Genomic DNA, 6,385 nt, shown 5'->3' on the forward strand with positions numbered 1-6,385 from the left:
TTAGCAGGTCCAGAACCCATGGATCTTTCTTACGTCGAAAGCGAGAGACCTCGCTTTTCGAGCAATAAGCGATCGCAGAATTGTCATCGCTGCCAAAAATTAGGACACTACGCTCATGAGTGTAGTGCCCCACTCCCAGCACCGAAAGGTACTGAACGTGATTTTGGACCGTATGCCAAAAAGGGCAACGGTCGCGGGTCCGACGTTGTTGCAAAATCGCAACAGCGAGGCGGAACGCAAAAAAACGGTCGAGGTCAGTAGGGGCGCAACGCCCTACTGATCCAGCAACCTTAAGAGAATTTGCAGTCTTGAACTAAAGTTACTCCAGACACACAATCATTATGTGTCTTTGCACCTGGTGATGAGGAATTCCTCATCACCTTGAAGTTAAAAGTGACAAATGATTTGTCACTCAGAGCCCTAGTGGACAGCGAAGCGTCGAATAATTTTTTTCGTCGCCAGTCGCTAGAGAATCGTAGGCTCAACTATGTTGAGCGCGACATCCTTCCAACTAGGATAACGGTGGGTCTAGCGACAGGCGCATCGATAGCAGTAATGAAACGCGTAGTGAGATTTCGCTACACGTCAAAAGATTAGTAGTATGATAATGATTTCATCGTACTGGATTTAAATGACAAATTAGATGTAATCCTAGGTTTACCTTGGCTCAGAAAATACGAGCCAAGGATCAGCTGGCAGCATCGATTCGTAAAGATGCCTGCCACTTGTTCATCAGATGGCCATCTGATAAACGTCTTAGCGCATCCACAAGCGTGTGGATGTACTACGAGTGAGTGCGATGGCCTCATTTGTGGTACAGTCGTTAGTACGACTGCTCAAGATCACCGGGTGATATTTAATTACCCTGTGGCGTCAGATGCCGGCGGCTGTGCGAATGCACAGGCAGCGCCGAAGGTCCACCACTCAAATAAGTCGTGTGGATTGAGACATAAATGTACGCCTAGCGGGCGTCGTTCAAGGAAGATACCGGTTTTCAAAAATGGGCAACACGATGATCCTAGGTCGAGTAGAGAGTCGACCGTAGAGGACCCGACTGTGATAGCGCAATCACACTCGGAAGACGTTGAGGGAATAAGTCCCTACGTACTTGAGTAGAAAGCTCCTCAAATACTTAAAGCTAAAGCGACAAGACATCAGCATCCCGAGAGATTAATCTTTTAGCAGCCTCTGGAAAAAGGCTCTCAGGAAGAAAACGAAAAAATGAATGTCTTGGTTAATGACGGATCAAGAGTAGCCGCTTATACTATTGATCTGTTTGCCTCCGAAGTAAATTCGGAGATATTTTAATTACCAACCCTAACATCGGAACGGTTGTTGAGAAATCTGCAAAGTGGTAGAATCAAGCAGATCTGCGTACTAGTCCCAGACGACGAATACGTAACCTATATTCATCAGCGATATTTCTTGCAGAGAACGAACGGATTTTTAGCAGCTCTTCGATGGACGAAAGTATCCTTGATGTGAAGACTTGGATTGAGAGAGATATTACTCAATCCTGGGAGTCACCTAAGACAATCCTAAATACAAGAATTTGATTAATCTCAAAGATGTATTCCCTAAAGCAGTTCCATGCGAGTTGCCTACGGATAAAGGCACTCGACATGAGACCTAACTCAAACTGGTCTCAAAGTACTGTGTCATGAAGCAGTGGCCACTGACTCGTGAACAAATACTTTATCGATAAATTAAAAGCAGGCATGTAAGGGAGTCAACCTCCGCACATAGCTTTCCGACCTTCTGTGTGCGAAAGGCCACAGGAGGGTGGCGGATAATGCACGCATTCAATAAACCGAATGCTGCAACGGTACCGGCTCAAACGCCGAAACCTAGAAAAGACGTAATTATCGATAGTATGACTAAAAGAACCATCTTTTCGTCTGTGGATCTAATGGATGGATTCTATTAGATCCTTCTGCGTGAACGGGACATCCGGTACACAGCAGTAAGCACTCCCAGTGGGATGCTCTGGGAATGGCTAGTAATGACACAGGGACTTAGTACCGCCCCTGCATCATTCCTCAGATGCGCAACGAATCTGTCTAGACCGGTGCGAGTATTCGCAGCGAGTAAATTCGACGATAAAATCGTCCAAAGCCGGGCTATGGACGGAAAGACGGACGTAGGAGTTCAAAAATCTCACGTTCGTCAGGTTCTTACACTTATGCGAAAGCAATAATTGAACTCAAATCTCACAAAGTGCATATTCGCTGCAAGCGAAATACCACTTTTTGGGTGCATCGTCGGTAGACAAGGCTTGCGTCCTGATCCAGAAAAGATCAAGGCAATTACCGACTGGCCAGTTCCAGTCAATGTCAAGGGACTTAAAAAGTTCCTTGGTTTAGCGGCGTACTTACACAAGTTCCCCGTTACATCACCCCTCCCTTACACGACAATTACTTTGACTGTCACTGGAAAGAGTTGTCACTATACGGCTACTTACTGAAAAACGATTTTTATTGGTTAGAACTATCATTTTTCATTCTATTGCATGTACCACAAGTCCATGCGGTATGCGAATAGTGCAGCGCCTTCGGCTGCGGTTCATGCAGCTGCAGGCGGTGCATTTATTGTCTCGTGCGGCAGACGTTCCGTCTGCCGTAGTGTCATCTTCTCCCGCAACTCTAAATGTTTCCGGTGCACGTGGTGATACACCACGTGAATGCGATTCTACTTTGGAGGTCGACTACAAATGCGGGGCGGACGAAAGGTCGACTCGGGAAGAACAGAACACTCGCCTGATCATCGTCAGGCGGCTGCCAATGAGACTTCGAATGAGGGCGCTCATTCAAGTAGGCGTGCTGGTAGCATTTGCCACAGCATGTTCGGTCCCGACGATGAGGATGATTCCTCATCGCCAGTACGATCTCCCATTCGGTCACCTGCACATGTTTCTGTGCAAGGTGACGACGATGGCGTAAGCCATCGTAAGAATGTTGTTGTGGTTCCCCTGCTTTAGAGGGTACCACACAGGGGAGTGAAGACAACAAAATGTCTCATCTCGCCCCTGAAAAGAAGCCGTGGCTTTGCCAGAACGGCGTATCAATAGCTTGTCTCGAGAAACTACTCCTCACAATAAATATCCTTTATTTATTGCGACAAAGCTACATGGCCTTGATCCCAGCGCGAAGAACTTTCGCGCTGAGGAAGATTTCTATCTCGATGCTTTTCTTAAGCATTGATGGTTTAGTGGCAATAATAAGCGAGATAAAGTATCGCTTATGCAAGCCTGGAGCGCGTTTATTCGCAATGTCAAATTCATTGGACGCGAAGCTTGGCTCCAAATACTTAACACGGTTCGCGTTAAGTTTGAGAAACGAACTCCAACCGGTGCAAAGTATAAATTGCATCGGTTGTCACGTGAGGCTGGGCTTCAATGCCTCACGTGGGGTGATCCCTGTCCGTGTTGTGTAGACAAGTCGAAGAGGGTAAAAGGGGATGTCTATTCCCTTTCTTCGCCCTGGGGGAGGGCTCGCATCTCTTTTGGAATGCGGGATGCGATTGCCGTTTTGCAATCGATCTACAAGCACCAGGGGCGCGTGTATTCCGATGGACCTTCAAAACCATCGGATGGGTCTCGTCATACTGACGGACGAGGCCCTCAACGTTAGCAACCAGCTGGGAACGAGGCTCCTAGCCATCATGCGAAGGTGGATTATCGCGCCAGCGATCACGATAACTCGTGCGCTGCCCCTTCACATCACAGTAATTTACGATGCGTTCCACAATGAAACATTGACCACCGTGGGAATCCACCAATGGTTGTGGTGGAGGAAGGGGAATTAGATCTGACCTATGTGTCGGATCTAGAGTCAAAGATCGACAAACTCGACCACTACCTCCCTGTATTGGAGGAGGGTCTTGATCACGAGCATGGTAAGCGTCGCTCGTTGGAACAGACAGTGCAGACTCACCGTATCGATCGGTTGGAAGATCGCTCGAAAAGTGGATGCTCCATGTTGGAGTACGAACGGAAGTATCACGCTCTTCGTGACAAGCTGTCGTCAGCTCGTCAGATCCGTCTGCGGAAGAAAACGCATACTGATGGTACGGGCGGAGCCGACCAACGCAAAACGTAAAGTGCGTTTGCATCCTTCGCGGCAGTTCTTTTGTGTATGCATTGCCTCTGCGATGAAGTACACGGAAAGGCTCAATAAACTTGGGTAGTAGTACACTGCTACTCACATTAGCGACTACACGCTTATGTAAGTTTACCGTAGAGAGTTATACTAGTCATTAGCTTTAAATAAAAGAACATTTGCTCTTCCATGCTTGTCTGCGTTCCGTTTCTGCCGGACCACTGCGTTAGCAATGAGATCATGAACGAAACGAAATATTGATTCTCGAGATAGCAGAAATTCCTTTGCTGAGTCATTTGTTTTGTCTTTTTCATTGTGCTTTGTGCGCCCTGCCATGGGATCTTTTTCGTCTTCGATGTCGATTGCTTCAAAATCATTCGCATCGCTGGTAACTTCGACGCGTGATAAGCATGAGCCAGAAATAGTTTTGCTCGTGCGAGTCCACCCCCCCAAACAATGGAATCCCTCTAATCAAGTAGGTATACGTGGATGGCGTAAGCCATCCACGAAGAACGGTGTATGCGTTGTAGACGCATGCACCGAATTATTGATGGCGAATTCGACCATCGGTAAAAACTCGCTTCAATTCGGATACGATTGGACGTAACCTCGAAGTATCTATTCGTGGACGCGATTTACGCGTTCTGTTTGACCATCCGTTTCTGAAAGATCGGATTATGACATAGTCAGCCGTGTTCCGAGAAATCGAAACATGGATTGCTAGAACTTCGCCGTGAATCTTAGATCTCTATCCGAGACCAATTTACGGAACTACCCGTAGATTTTGAATACCGTGTCGATAAAGCCACGGGCACAGCCCGGAGCCGTGGTCGACTGTGGTACTGCAGGGAGATGTACCATCTTGCTGAATCTGTCTACAAAAACAAATGTTTTCATTGCTTTTGTGATCGTCTTCGGGATAACCGAAGACGAAGTCCATAGATACAGACTGTTCACACTCTGCTGGAAGAGGTAGAGGTTGGAGAGGTGCACGAGATGAAGGGCTATGATTCACTCGTTGACATACCTCGCAAGCACGAATGTACTAGCGCACGAACTGATACTGGCATGGCTTGTAAAAGTCGCGACTTACTGTGAGATGAGTTCATCACGTCCACGATGTACTACGAGTGAGTGCGATGGCTTCACTTGTGGTCCGCTCGTTAAGTACGACTGCACAAGATCACAGTATGACGACTAATCACACTATGGAGTCAGCTGCCGGCGGCTGTGCGAATGCACATGCAGCGCCGAAGGTTTATAGCTCCGAAAAGTTGATTGAAATTGAAACATGATTGTGTTGGCGCATCGGGACATTCATACATGATGCGCAAGCGCAAATCATTGTGGTTGGGACGACGACACGCGGAGTGTCGCCGGCAACGGCTGTCTAAAACAATAAGCCGTTGCGTATTGTGTATCGATCGGATGACGATCGATATAGAGCCGGTAAATCTTTTAAAGATTTACCGGATGGATTCATCAGATGATCCATTAAACGCAGAAAGTCCTTATCCTCTGCGTAGGCTTTCTTTATGTCATCAACTAAGGTTGATGACGAAACATGTTGCAACAGTGGGATTAATTATACTGTTGGAATGCACATAGGGCGTTGCGACCCTACTGACCCCGACCGTTGCCCTTTTGGCATACGGTCCAAAATTACGTTCAGTACCTTTCGGTACTGGGCGTGGGGCACTACACTCATGAGCGTAGTGTCCTAACGTTTAGCAGCGATGGCATTTCTGCAATCGCTTATTGCTCGAAAAGCGAGGTCTCTCGCTTTCGACGTAAGAGATATCGCTACATGAAACTAACACTTAAAGGTTGTTAATATATCTATTATCTAAAAGGTAGATAATATTTGAGAGATATTACTTTATATAGAAATATTCTGAATTCTTATCCATAAATAGGTATAGGCCATTACATCTATTTATTCCGCAGACTAATCAGCTCGCGCAACTTAAGACCCAATGCCCAAGTTTTGGCACGACCTGCCAGATTTGATTGAGCGAATGCGATTTGCATTTGCTCGTCGATGATGTGATGTGCCCTTATGGCATCGTCTAACTCGACAAACCATCTCAAGAGGGAGTCTTCTTCGACTCCCCTATACTTAGAGATGTCAATCTTTAAAGTTTCGGGACGACGCGTTTGCGTCATCCCAGGTACAGGGGTCTGTACCTGTTGTAATCTCAACAGTTCCGCCTGTTGAGAGCCTTGCTGATTCAGCAAGGCTACTTTTTCCTTCATCTCGTCAAGTTCATGTTGTATGAACTTGGCGA

Source organism: Bremia lactucae, linkage group LG8 (assembly GCF_004359215.1).
Source record: "Bremia lactucae strain SF5 linkage group LG8, whole genome shotgun sequence".
Taxonomy (NCBI): Eukaryota; Oomycota; class Peronosporomycetes; order Peronosporales; family Peronosporaceae; genus Bremia; species Bremia lactucae.